Source organism: Talpa occidentalis, unplaced genomic scaffold, assembly GCF_014898055.3.
Source record: "Talpa occidentalis isolate TD23 unplaced genomic scaffold, MPIMG_talOcc4v2.1 talOcc4.4, whole genome shotgun sequence".
Lineage (NCBI taxonomy): Eukaryota > Metazoa > Chordata > Mammalia > Eulipotyphla > Talpidae > Talpa > Talpa occidentalis.
Window position 1 is genome coordinate 50,189,437 of NW_023604295.1, and position 14,977 is coordinate 50,204,413.

The 14,977-nt window shown below is 36.8% G+C and overlaps 1 pseudogene; it reads right to left on the reverse strand.

Moving 5' to 3' along the window:
* Positions 1-1,288: 1,288 nt before the first annotated feature.
* The window catches only part of LOC119258119 (acyl-coenzyme A thioesterase THEM4-like), a 69,201-nt pseudogene continuing 55,512 nt past the window's right edge, over positions 1,289-14,977 (reverse strand).

Sequence of the window (14,977 nt, forward strand, 5' to 3'; positions counted from 1 at the left end):
CACTGGTGGCTGGGGATCGAACCAGTGCTGCAGAGGCTGCAGGCAGCTCCGCAACCCAGGGCTCAACCTCTGTGCCACCAGGGAGGCCCAGTAGTATACATGTTTTAAAGAATAATATCTTTAAAATCTTAATTCAGAGAACTGAAATGTTGATAGTGTTGGTTAATGTATACAATAAAAGAGTTTAATACAATTTAAAGAGGAGGACATGGTTGTGGCTGGAGGTTGAACTTGCCAAACAAAGTAGATAGACAGTAATTGAATAATGCTGTAATTTATTTAATTCAATTTTAGTTTTAACTCTTAGATTCCCATACATTGAAGTAAAATAGTTAAGTTACGCCCCGGAAATAGAATATATCACACTTCAGAAAAAACAAAATGGTGATATATGAAGAGATAAAGTGAAAACGGGGAGAAAACTTAAGTCCCAGTGTCAAATTCTTTCAAGCAGAGATAACATAGTATGGAAAACAGTGGCAACAGAAATTTATCCCCCCAAATAGGGAACTTTTTTTTTGGCAGGAAGAGCAAACTATAAGGAGAAGCTGTTTGCATACCAATTAAGAGATTAGTAAAGGAACACAAATAGGAAGCTTCTGAACTCAAAATCCTTGACTAAAGGAACCAATATCCTCCTGCCCAACCACAAACACCTCTATCATTTCATTGACTCAGTGTCAATTACTTGCTACAAGGTGCTACTTCAAAACTTAGATTCAAACTGTAACCCACAAAGAGAAAACTTCAACTAAAATTTCCTTCTTTGTCCATTTCTTCTCCTATATTAGTCACATTTTTCCTAGCTTTTCTGTTTGCATGAATCAAAAAAGACCTTGCATTTGAGAGTTGAAAGTTATTCTTGACAATGTGTAAAATAATGTATTAAAAGATGTATCTCAAGGAACCGTGATATGAAATATGACCCAAAAAAACTAAATCGAGAAAACAAAGTAGGATTATCAAGATAAATGTTTTGCACTGTTGGGTTTTGTTTGTTGTTGTTACTGGTTTTTTTTTTTTTGTTATTTGTTTGCTTGTTTGTTTGCTTGTTTGTTTGTTGTTGTTGTTGTTTGAGACTCACAGGAACTGTTTCTGTATGAAAAGGCTCAGATGGTGGGCCCAACTCCTGGAGTTATACTCATGTTTTTTGGGGAAGGTCAGTGTTAGCAGGATTCAACCCATGGTGGGGGGGACTGAGCAGTGGGAAGGATACCAGAACTGGGACAACAGCTTATTCCACAGGAGAGTCTTTCACAAAATGGTGTGGAATTCATCAGAGGCTCTTTTATGTCAAACTTTTGTTAGGGTCTAGCTTTACATATATGCTTGTTGCCTCTGAGCATCGTATAGTCATCACTACTCTGAACATTACAGGAAATAAACAATTTCCTTCCTTTAACTTTCTAAGTTGACTATTGATCACAACAACAGAACAACGAGGGGTAGGTTTTTTATAATTGATGTTGAGCTCGGCAGTAACTACAATCCCTCAGCTCTACTTGCAGAAAACGACAGCAGTATCAACCAGATGGCAGTGGTGACTCCGTGAAGGAATCCAGGTGCTCATTGCTGGTAAGGAACTACTTCAAACAAGCAAACTATCCTTTTCTCAACATTATTACAGAACATCACATATTCAAAGCCCAGGCCCTTCTCATACCTTCTGGTGAAAAGTCGGGCTTGGGATATTTGTTCTTTTTTCAGGTTTGAATCCAGAAAAAAAGGCTTTTACATCTTGCATCTTGTGAGAAGATTTAAACATATAAGAAGGCAAATACTCCCAGGAGTCAATTCTTCATGAATTAGTCCAGGAGGTGTTGTATGTCTTTGCTCCAGCTGGGGTTGGGAAGTGAAGGGTCCTGAGGAGTGACTCCCAAAAGAAAATGACCTCCATGCAGGCTTGGCTCCCCACATGCCCCACACACAGGCACGCTGCCGGCTCCTTAGCATGGTTTCCCTGGTGACAAGCGATGGCCAGAAGTTCGATATTCTGCAGAGCTTTTTTTTTTAAAAAAAAGATTTATTTTATTTTATGCATGGAAGAGCTGGGGCACAGGCCAGAGGTGGTGGGGAGGTGAGAGGATTCAGCAGAGACAGAGTAGGGAACAGAACATGCAGACTGACTGAAGTATACTGCTGAGAGGAGCAGCAGGTGAGTCAGGAGAGGTCTGCTGCACCATGTGGGTTGCTCCCTGGCCGGCCAAGTGATAGAACTTGTGCTGCAGAGGCTGTGGATAGCATCATAGGTTGAGTCTTAACCCCTAGTGCCACCAGGGAGGCTCTATTCTGCAGTTTTTAAAGAACTTGTATGGTACTGTCCTTTACATGAGAGTCTATGGGAAAATTCAGATGACTTCCTCTGAATAGATTTTTAATGAATTATTTTGGTATTTGATAATATACTTTTGGGGACTATCTTTTCTTTAAATTTTTTTAAAGATTTATTTATTTATACAAGCACTGGGTACAGTCAGAAATGCAGGAGGGTGAGAGAATTCACCAAAGCCAGAGCGGGAACAGAACAGGCAGACTGACGAAATACACTGCTGAAGGGAGCAGTGGGCATGGCAGGAGAGGTCTGCACGCCATGTGGGACCCTCCCCGGCAGCCAGGGATCGAACCGGCACTGCAGAGGCTGCGGGCAGCTTCGCAGCCCATCGCTCAGCCGCTGCACCACCAGGGGAGGCCCTGGGGACTATCGTTTTTAGTAGTCTGTTATTGAAATCTTTCTAGTTCAATCTTACATGTTTACATCTTGTGTCCCACATCTAAGCTCACTGAGAGCAAAGACCGCTTTCCTGCTTACTTGCATTGAACAAAGAGCCCTGTACCTAGCATAAAAGATGCACCATCGCCAGCTGAATGCTTGGATTAGCCGAGTTATAAGCTATCTAACAACCCAGAAATTCCAATTTGCTCACTCTAGTTGTCCCTAATTTGATTTTTTTTCCCATTTATTATTGTGTCTGGCTTTCAAACTCCTGGAACTGTTTCAATGAACAGGTGAAAATTATTTCTAATGCACATTTTCTTATTTGTATGTCAAAAGACAATAGCAAAGGCCTTGAAAATACTTTCTCTTCTATAATATTGTTTAATGTATTGAAATGTTTAGGAAATATATTTTTGTAAACATTTTTACTATAAACTAAATCCACGTGTTCAAATTAACAGGTTATAGATTCAATACCAGAATTAACTAATTTTACAAAACATGGGTAGTTTATTTCATCCCAAATTCAGAGTGCTATGATACAAATGATAGACATTTGTTCTGCTTTTAATGTACATCAATAATTTTCAAACAGTTCTGGAGAACACTGAGATCCTTAAAAATAAAATTTATATAAATGCCTTCAAATAATGTAGATAAATGTTTTTAGTGTGAAATTATTTCATAATATCAAATTTGCAACAATAACAAATTCCATTAGGTAAGGATTTGTATGAACACACATATTTAAATTAGTAACTAGGAAATCTTAGTCTCAAAAATAGATTTTACTTTCCTATTTTACTTTGTCATAGTAGATAAAATGACTCACAAGGCTAACAATATATATATATATAAGAACAATATTGTTCTTTGTTACTTCATATACATATAAAATACATATATATCTTTATATATATATGTTGTTTCTTCCTCAGGATATTTCTCAGTTAAATATATCCAGACAGCTGAAAGCAGATGAATGGAAGTTCTTTTGTCCAGAAAATAAAAATTCAAATTATCCAAAATAATAGGAGTGTCCTAAAATAATCTAAATTATTGTCCACTCTTAATAATCATACTATTGTAACAATTAAAAAAATTGCTATAATGTGTAGCACATATTGATTGTAATTCCACAATTGACCCATCAGTGAGCAGGAACCAATCAAACATAATTGAATCAGATAGCCCAAATCAGTGATGATTGAATCAAAAATTACTCTCTCAGAGGCAGTGAAAATCACTTGCATTTCATGGACAAAGCCATTTACCAATGGGAGGAGTTCGTTCTCTTGTGCAATTAAAAGACAGGTTAAATAATGAAAGATAAAGCAAGAAAGCACAAGATATACATTTTCTTGTCTTTTCCAAAGAGCTTTTATATCATCCTCTCCTCTGGTTTTTGCCAGTAATACAACTGTTGTAAATTGTTTTGCAGCACTCCCATACACAGACCAAGGATTTCTTAACAAATATACATTTTATTAAAACCATGTTGCATGGTACTTCTTGTAATGATTAAGGAAATGAATGGGTATTAGACATTATAACCTTTGACAGGACAACTGATAAGAAAAAAATTACTGTATTACCATCAATAACTATTTAAAGTTTAATGGGACCTCCCTGGTGGCGCAAGGGGTTAAGTCCCAGTACTATGAAGCTATCCACAGCCTCTGCAGCACGAGTTCGATCCCTGGCCAGGGAACTGACCCACATGGGGCAGCAGACCTCTCCTGTCTCACCTGCTGCTCCCCTCAGCAGTGTTTTTCAGTGGATGTGACTGTTCTGCTCCCCAATCTGTTTCTGGTGAGTCCTCTCACCACCCTCACACCTCCGGCCTGCACCCCAGCTCTTGTACGCATAAATAAAATTTTTAAAAAACTATTTAAAGTTTAAGATATTGTATAGTTTTCTGTTTTTAAAAAAGTCCCACATGGATTTCGATGTATGTAAAAATATACGATTGCTTCATTTGTTTCTAACCCATTGACATAATTTACATATATTAAATGACAGATTTTCTAAGATACATAAGCTTTTAAAAATCATTTATTACTTGTCATACATTATCGCTTATGACCTCATTAGTTAAAAAAGCCCTTAGCATTAATATCATTTATATTAAACACTTCCAATAAACTAGGAATAAAGCGGAACATTCCCAACCTGATAAAGAAAATCTACCAAAAAAATCATCATCTAATATTATGCTTCATGATGAGAAAACTGATGTTTTCCCAGTAAAATCAGGAATAAGAGTGTACCCTAGTACACTATTGGTGGGAGTGTAGACTAGTATAGCCTCTATGGAAAGAAGTATGGAGGGTTCTCAAAATATTAAAAAAAAATAGATTTACCATATGACTCAGCAATTTCACTGCTAGCTATCTGCCAAAAAATACTAATTTGAAGGGATATATGCATTCCCTTATGTTCATTGCAGTACCATTGTAATAGCCAAATTATGGGAACAACCTAGGTGCACAATGATAGAGCAGTGATTAAGAAGATTTGGTATACAGACACAGTATACTACTACTCAGAGTGAGAGGATGGAAGTACGGCACAAAGGAGGAAAAAGACCCAGTGAATGCTGGTGGAGGATTATTGGTGTTTTGATGGTCTGCATGGTTTAATAATCTGCATTTGAAGAAATCAGAAACCTTACCCACAAATCATATATAGTGTTGTAAGCCAATGATACATCAATAAAAATCACACATTTGTGTAACAAGATACAGAGAAGACAATAGGTCTTGGTTATCTTACTTCAACATTATTACATATCTTCTACTAAGCTCTTTGGCATAAATACATACTAAATAGATACCATAAAGTCCTACCATCCTTAAAATTTGAAGTCTGTGATATGTGAGTATAATAGTAGATATATAAAAAGAGGAAATTCCATTTTTTGTAAATTTGATTGCCTACTTTATAAGGTGCCCACCCCTGTAACTCTCTGAGTCCTATGGAATGCAGAACTGTTTACAAGAGTTCAAAATGGTGGGCAGATCAAGCAATGTCAAACGATTTCTAAAGAAGTTCATCAAAGGGAGAGAAACTGAGTTCAGAGGAGGTCAGAACTTTGGGAAAAGTCTTCCCTCCAAATATCTATTTTAGACTCAGACCATTAGCATTTCATTTAGATTTAAAAAGTAGAACTAATTCCGGAATTGTTAAATTCCATTTTTTTAATCATTTAATTTGCTGCATTATGAAACTGGAGGGTAGTTGTAATTAACTCTGAGAGGGATGGGTCATTAGGAGGGGTGGGCATTGGCAGATAATGGCAGTGTCCCATGTGGGTCACTCCACTGAGGACCCTATGAGGGCTAAACATTTTGCAAGAGTTTTGGGAAAAGATTGAGGAATCAGATAAGGTGAGCTAAAAGAGATGTACAAACAGACATCTCTTTTAAGAACCCTAAAGATGCTTCCCCTGATTGGAGTGGGGAAGAATGCCTCACTAAGATTTGCAGCCTTCATGAGACCAGCAATGTGACGGGTTATTGGAGATTGTGGGGATCTGGTATATTGTGATATTAGCTTTCTTCAAGGTTGATTATAGCCTTCCTACCCCCTGCCAACACACACACATAAATCACAACTTTTTCTCAAGCTCTCACCTATTCAATCACATAAGTAGCCTTGAAAATAAATTAACATGCTCATTTATCAGAGGTATAAAAGAAATCAAGTATGAAATAATCTTTGTAAGTCTGTGCACATATGTGTCTGGCTGTATATGTGGTAGTAATGATGTAGATGGTGTGGTTTGGTGTGTGTGTTTGTTGTCTTTTTATTGAACACAGAAACATTAAGGAAACAGAAGAAAGTAAATATGACTCTTGGGAAAGAAAGCAGTTCTGTAAAATGTGAATGAGGCAAATGTAAATTTGATAGGTCAAATAGATTTTTCCAGGTTTAATGATTTTGGACCATATAAAGAGCTAATGTGGCATTCTTATCTTACTAGCCCCTTCAGAGGCCCTGCTTTCAAACTAATATAGCTAAGCTTATTGAAAGAAAGCTGTTCAATTCCAGATTTCCACTTGAAAGAATGGGAATGGCAGGTGGTATAATATTTATTGCCCAGGTCTATTATTTATTGCTGAAGAGCTTAAGCAAAAATAGAAAGCTAGTAAGTTGGTTGGTGGGTGAAAGGAAGAAGGACTTGGTTTGTTTAGAATGTCTATAGTGGACCTGTTACTGCATTGGCATTTTGTATGGCAATATCCTTTATCAGGAAATACTGAAAAGGAGCAAGAATGATTCCACAAACTAAGTTCTAGCAATACCAATCTAGATGTGACATTCTTTATGAAGGTTTTTATGACTCTAATATTTAGCAGCCAGGGCAGATCCTGTGTGGCTAATTAACAACTGAGGTCATTCTGACATTGAGTGGTCAGGCGCCTTCTCTCAGCTCATCAGATTATCCTAGGTCATGTATACGCTCTCACACCACCCATTAAATCTTTCCAAGAGCACATAATTTTCACCTTTACATTTATTTAAGTTCAACAAAGTAATAAAGCTTCTCTCAAAGGTATCTAATCTTAAACCCACCTAAACCTTACTCCTACAATTTCTATTTGGGTGGGGTTTCTACAGTCTTTTTGCTATGTGATATTAGATAGCAGTATTAAAAATTAAATCACACTGTGCTTGAAATCTGACTAGGATAGCAGAATTTCTGTTAAGACATTGAATATATTGGAGAATTCTCAGAGGGATGGAAATGGCTGACTTGTGGAAGCTAAACAGAGCAAAAAAGGGAATGCAGGTAACCTATTTGGATGACTTTTCCTAATATAAAAGCACAGCACAATTGAGTTCAGAGATTATTAAAATGGTAGATGAGAAAAGAAGTTTGTAGAATGGAAATAAGGTAAGATTCACCTTTAGTCCCTTAATTCCAATTGGGTCCTTTATTTTTTAATGTCAGTTTATGCCAAGTGTAAAAATATAACAAGTGAAAAATAAAAATTTGGAGACGCATCTAAGACTAATCATAGCACAGAAACTGACAACAGTAGTAATAATAGAGAGGTATACATTTGGTGGTGGGAAGACAGTCTAATATTGCATAGTACAAATGCAAAGTGAGAAAGAAATGCAACCATCCTAAAGATGTTAATTTGGTGGTTATGCCAGGAGGTTTTATTATTGTACTTTATCATTATTGCTTAGACTTTAGAGAGGATAAGAGGACAACACAGAGAAAATCCTCTTGCAATGATGGACTCACAGGCAGGAGGAAGTTGGGACAAATCAGTCCTCTCAGCGTGTCGCTGCATTGCTGGCGTTCCTTCTCCGGGAGCCCTGACAAATGTCTAGCTCCTGCCTCAGCACGTCAGAGACAGTCACAGAGCTACAGTTATTAGAAAGGTCCTCCACAAACTCCACTGAGTTACAATTTTTCTTCCTCTCACTTCTTCTATTCATCTTTATTCTGTCTTCGGGTGCTACACAAGATAATCAAAATCCTTATCCCAGGGAATGACCTTAACAACCTTGGAGAGAGAAGTCAGGGCAAAATAGCAAAATGATGTGACAGTCAGTTATGAGAGAGCAATCTCTAGGTAGAAATAACTCTGAAGAAAGCAGTGGGATAGATGCTCAAATGGAAGGAGAGGAAGCTAAATTCATTTTCCAAATGAAGAGAAATTACAATAAACCCAGAAATGAAGTAGTTCTCTTATCAATATAAATTGGGAGAAAGGAATTGTTGATAACCTGAAGGATGTAGATAAAAAGTACTTATAATCCAATTGGACAGCCCAGAAAATATGTAATAAGCAAAATGAATATAACAGATTAAAGTTAAGATCAGACTATAGTGTATCATTGCCACTAAATCATGATTTGCACAGTAAGTATATGGTACACATGATAATTTTAAGTTTTGTTATATAAGAAGAGATCCTAAATTACATTCAAACTTCATTCTGTAGTAGGAAAACAAGGAAAAATCAGGTAGCAATATCAGCATCATGAGGAAAAGAGTGGCAGACAAACTCTAGGGTGGCCCATCATCTCCACCTCATGGTATTCATGTCCTTTTGTAGTCCCTTATTTTTGAGCATAGATGGGAACAGTAATGTGTTTCTAATCAATACAGTAAAGCAAAGGTAATGGGTTACATGAATATGGTATATAAGATAGTTATGCCTTATTAAAATATTCTCTATACATTACTGACTTTGAAGAAATAAACCACCATGTTGTGAATTGCACATGGAGAGAACCCTGCCAGCCAGGAACTGAAACTCTCAGTCCAGCAATCCTCATGCATCTGAATTCCACCGACAACTATATGAGTAAGGAAGTGGATTCTTTCCTAGTTGAGCCATTGATGAGACCACAGCTCATTTGATACCTTGACTGTTACTTTGCAAAGGATCCAGCTAAGTCATGTCTTGACTCCTGACTCAAAAAATCTGGGAGATAATATTTTTTTTTAATTCAGCTGCTGAGCATGTTCTATTAGGTCACGTAACAATGAATAAACAATACGACTGGCTCACTAGTCTTCGGGTGAAGGAACCATAGGAAGGGTAAATAACAATTGACAAATTGTAACTTTCTCAAAGAGACAGTCATTAATTTACTGTGGACTACAATCATCTGGATTATTACAGCAGCTTTAAGATAGATCTTTTACTATTGTTACCAAAAATACAATTCATAAGTACATATGTTTTGTGTTTATTTAGCACATAGAATTTACCAACTTACAATAGTTTCCTCTGAACATAGTGGACAATCTTGGATAATTCTTCACTGGAGCAGAAATACTGATGCTTAGAGTCGAGAATCTGATTAGAGAGTTAGCTTCATTACTAAAATAGAAGGTAGAGGAAGAAAAAAGGAATCAATGAAATAAAGATGAACTTACACATTATATAACACTGATGGAAAAAACTGAAGAATTTAACAGTGAGAAAAATTAAAAAGCTATAAGTATTCACTGGCAAAATGTGTTTAACTTTTATAATAAAAATATGTGTAAAAATACTTTGAATCATTTAAGAGTTATTAAATTGTGAGTTAACCTTTTTTCCTTGAATTTGCCTTCTCAGGTATTATTCAGATCCTGGGTCCTAATTTCTTTCTCTTATTTTTCTCTGTGGTTCTCCTTTCTTTAGATTATCTCATTGGACATGAGTCTGAGTCTATTAGATAATTATAAGACCCCATGTTCATTTTTGCACACAACACTAATGACAAAGGACTGATCACAAAAATCTACAAAGAGCTGATGAGACTCAACAAAAACAAAGGAAATAATCCTGTCAAAAAATGGGCAGAATGGGCCTCCCCGGTGGCGCAGCGGTTGAGCGCTGGGTTGCGAAGCTGCTCGCGGCCTCTGTGGCGCCGGTTCGATCCCCAGCTGCTCCCCGGCCACTGGAGGAGGGTCCCACATGGCGCGCAGACCTCTCCTGCCGCCCGCTGCTCCCCTCAGCAGTGTACTTCGGTCCTTCTGCCTGCTCTGCTCCCCGCTCTGGCTCTGGTGAATTCTCTCACCCTCCCGCGCTTCTGACTGTACCCAGTGCATGTATAAAACAAAACAACAAACAAATAAATAAATAAATAAAACATGCCTCTATAAAAAAAAAAAAAAAAAAAAAAAAATGGGCAGAAGAACTAAAAAGAAACTTCTCTGAAGAGGAAATGCAAATGGCCACCAGACATATGAAAAAATGTTCAACATCACTTGTAATCAGGGAAATGCAAATCAAAACTACCATGAGATACCATCTTACACCAGTGAGAATAGAACATATTAAAAAAACTAGCAACAACAAATGTTGGCGAGGTTGTGGAGAAAAAGGAACTTTCCTGCACTGTTGGTGGGAGTGTAAACTGGTCCAACCACTATGGAGAGCTGTGTGGAGATTTCTGGACCTACTAAACATAGAGCTTCATATGATCCAGCAATTCCACTCCTAGGTATTTACCCAAAGGACACAGAAAAATCGATTCCAAAGAGCACCTGCACCCCTATGTTTACAGCAGCACTATTTACAATAGCTAAGCTTTGGAAACAACCCAAATGCCCAAAAATAGATGACTGGATCAAGAAGATGTGGTACATATACACCATGGAATATTACTCAGCATTCAAAAAAGATAAACACATGCAATTTGCAGCAACATGGATGGAGCTGGAAGGGATCATGCTCAGTGAAATAAGCCAAAAAGAAAAAGAAAAATACCGGATGGTCTCACTCATAGCAGGAATCTAGAAAACTTAAATAAGGGACCAGGAAAAAGAATAACTATAAGAAAGAAAATATCAAAATCAACAAACAACTATGAACCAGAGACACTCTATGGGGGGTGGGGGCGGGGAAAGGAGGGGTTGGGGTCAAAATAAGGGGGTTGTAATTGTATGGGGAATATAAAAATAAAATTTAAATAAATTAAAAAAAAAAACTCCATGTTCAGGAAGAAAAGCAATACCTCACTACTCTGATTAATAATGTGCATTGCTGTCTCTCACAAATCAATTCATTTTCACAAAAGATAAAAAAGGATTCAGGATCTCTTTTATTTATTGGCTGTTTCTTACTAAGTTTCAAAATCCAGCTGGTTGGGGAGGTTCCTGCTTAGGAACTTCAAAGGAAGGGGAAAGAAGTGGACAGAGGATACAAAATCCTCTTTCCCTCTATGGAGATTAGCAACAACTTGCCTATCGCCTCATATTCCCATATAATTCAGGATAGAGAAAAATAAGTTAAAAAGAAGTTGAGTCCCAGCTGCTTTTTATCTTTGTGACTATGGAAATCACAAAAGAACTGAGAGGACAAAAAGGAATATACTTTTATTAAATACAGTAACTTCAGGAATTCCAAATAAAGGGTAACAAGCACACTTTAGCTTAAGTCCCAACTTTCCTAGCCAAGGGAATTTGCTATTAATAAAAATCACCACTAACTTTGAGGGATAACCATTATTAATTGTGCTCATATCTTGTTTTATGCTTGTCTGTGTAATAATTTATGTTGATGAACTTGCATAGGGATCTGCATCCCTATTCACAATAGAGATCGTTTAACTTTTATCTGTAAATTAATTTTCTATGGTCATCCACATTTATATCTAAACATCAAATCAGTACTATTATAGCTGCCTCTCTGAATGTCAACCACAATTTTATTTTTTTTTTATTTATTTTTTTTTTTAAATATTAAATTTTATTTTTATATTCCCCCATACAATTGCAAACGCCCCATTCTGACCCCAATCCTTCCCCTCCCGCCCCCCCCCCCCCAAAAAGTGTCTCTGGTTCATAGTTTTTTGTTGATTTTGATTTTCACTTTCTTATATTCATTTTCCTGGTCCCTTATTTAAGTTTTCTAGATTCCTGCTATGAGTGAGACCATCCGGTATTTTTCTTTTTCTTTTTGGCTTATTTCGCTGAGCATGATCCCTTCCAGTGCCATCCATGTTGCTGCAAATTGCATGTGTTTATCTTTTTTGAATGCTGAGTAATATTCCATGGTATATATGTACCACATCTTCTTGATCCAGTCATCTATTTTTGGGCATTTGGGTTGTTTCCAAAGCTTAGCTATTGTAAACAGTGCTGCTATAAACATAGGAGTGCAGGTGCTCTTTGGAATTGATGTTTCTGTGTCCTTTGGGTAAATACCTAGGAGTGGAATTGCTGGATCATATGGAAGCTCTATGTTTAGTAGGTCCAGAAATCTCCACACAGCTCTCCATAGTGGTTGGACCAGTTTGCACTCCCACCAACAGTGCACAAGAGTTCCTTTTTCTCCACATCCTCGCCAACATTTGTTGTTGCTAGTTTTTTTAATATGTACCATTCTCACTGGTGTGAGATGGTATCTCATGGTAGTTTTGATTTGCATTTCCCTGATTACAAGTGATGTTGAACATTTTTTCATATGTCTGGTGGCCATTTGCATTTCCTCTTCAGAGAAGTTTCTTTTTAGCTCTTCTGCCCATTTTTTGACTGGATTATTTTCTTTGTTGTTGCTGAGTCTCATCAGCTCTTTGCAGATTTTTGTGATCAGTCCTTTATCATTAGTGTTGGGTGCAAAAATGTTCTCCCAGTTGGTGGGGTTTCTCTTTGTTTTTGTTATTGTCTCTTTTGCTGTGCAGAAGCTCTTTAATTTGATGTAGTCCCAGCTGTTTATCTTTCTCTTCACTATCACTGCTTTGGGTGATGTGTCTGTAAAGATGTCTTTGATGTGCAAATCCCGTAGTGTTTCGCCTATATTTCCTTCTATGTATTTTATGGTTTCAGGTCTTATGTCTAGTTCTTTAATCCATTTTGAGTTGATTTTTGTGTATGGTGTGAGGTAGTGGTCAAGCTTCATTCTTTTGCATGTAGCGACCCAGTTTTCCCAGCACCATTTATTGAACAAACTTTCTTTGCTCCAATGCATAGTCTTTGCTCCTTTGTCAAAGATTAGTTGACCATAAATCTGTGGGTTTATTTCTGGATTTTCTATTCGATTCCATTGGTCTGTATGTCTGTTCTTGTTCCAATACCATGCAGTTTTGATGATTATGGCTTTGTAGTATAGTTTGAAGTCTGGGAGTGTGATGCCTCCATTTCCTTCTTTTTTTTTCAGTAGAGCTTTGGCTATTCGGGGTTTTTGGTGATTCCATATGAATTTCATCAATAATTGTTCTATTTCTTTGAAGAATGCCATTGAGATTTTGATTGGAATAGCATTGAATCTGTATATTGCTTTTGGTAGGATGGCCATTTTAATAATGTTTATTCTTCCAATCCATGAGCAGGGGATGTCTTTCCATTTCTTTGTGTCTTCTTCTATTTCTTTTAACAGTGTTTTATAGTTTTCTTTGTATAGGTCCTTTACCTCTTTTGTTAGATTTATTCCCAAATATTTGATTTTTTTTGTTTCGATAATAAAAGGGGTGTCAACCACAATTTTAATAGCATGTAGTTTACTTGTTGTGTTGTGACCAGGCTATCCTTAGTGTGCATATTCGAGGAAATTGGGCACTTTTTAACTTAGTGTCATCTTTCTCCTGTCAATTCCCACATTCAGTCCTCCAAGAATGTAGTTTTGTTAATGTTAGCTCCCAGAGGACATTTAGAAGCTTGGACTCCTCACCCTGAACTCCAGTGCTCTGTGAGTCTCCTGTCTTAACTGCTGCTTTTTTTAAATGACTTCATCCCTACCCGTGTCTCCTCCTTACTGTCAAGTGTGAGGTCACTGATCATCTGGCTCTAATGTTCTCTCTGGTTGAGCACTAGCTGGAATGGTCATCCATCAAATCACCAAGCTTCTAGGCTGTGAGGACATTCACATATCACCACTTATTTCAAGAATAAAAACAAAAGGACAATTGATTTCAATGTCATCTAAAACACATTAACCCCAATTATTTCCTTTGACAAGGGAAATTATCTTATATTAAGAGTATCCCATAGAACTTCAGCCATTGCCACTTGAGAAGCATCATGATGTAGTAGAAAAACCATGTATTTGTAGTCAGAAATGGGTCTTAAACTAGGCTCTGTCATTTACTATGGGATCTTGATCCAATCATACATATATATGTATAACATATATATATATATGTTATACACACACACACACATAGGAGCCTGTTTCATCATGGAGCTAATGAGAATAGAAATCCATGCCTTTTACTGAAATGTGAAAATAAAATATAAGAAAGTGTTCTGGCAAATTACTAAGTTCTATGTGCAAGAGAACAAGTGCTTTATGTAGAATAAATTAGTATTACTAAGACATGAGTATCTTGCACTGAAACAGTGCCAAGTCATCTTGAAATATAATTTGCATATCATAAAATTCATCTATTTAAATTATAAAACTTGATGGCTTTTAGTATACTTACTTAGCTTTGCACCTAACACCATGATTTTAGAATAATTTCATTACCCCAGCAAGAAACTCCAAAGTTATTAACAGTTACTCCTCAGCCCACTCTCCTACCCTTTACCCTATCTACTTTATGCATTTAGATTTACCTATTCTGGACATTTTTACAACATACAATTTTGTGAAAATAGCCTCTTTCATTTAGAATAATTGTTTTTGAGAATGCAAATGTTGTATTATGGTTCAGCACTTTATCTCTTTTCCCCCATTTTTTATATTGTAATTAAATATACACAATATAAAATTATTGTGGTGTACAGATCAGTGCCATTTGGAGCATCTATATTATTGTGCAACCATCCATCTGTAGAATTCTTTCACCTTGTAGAAT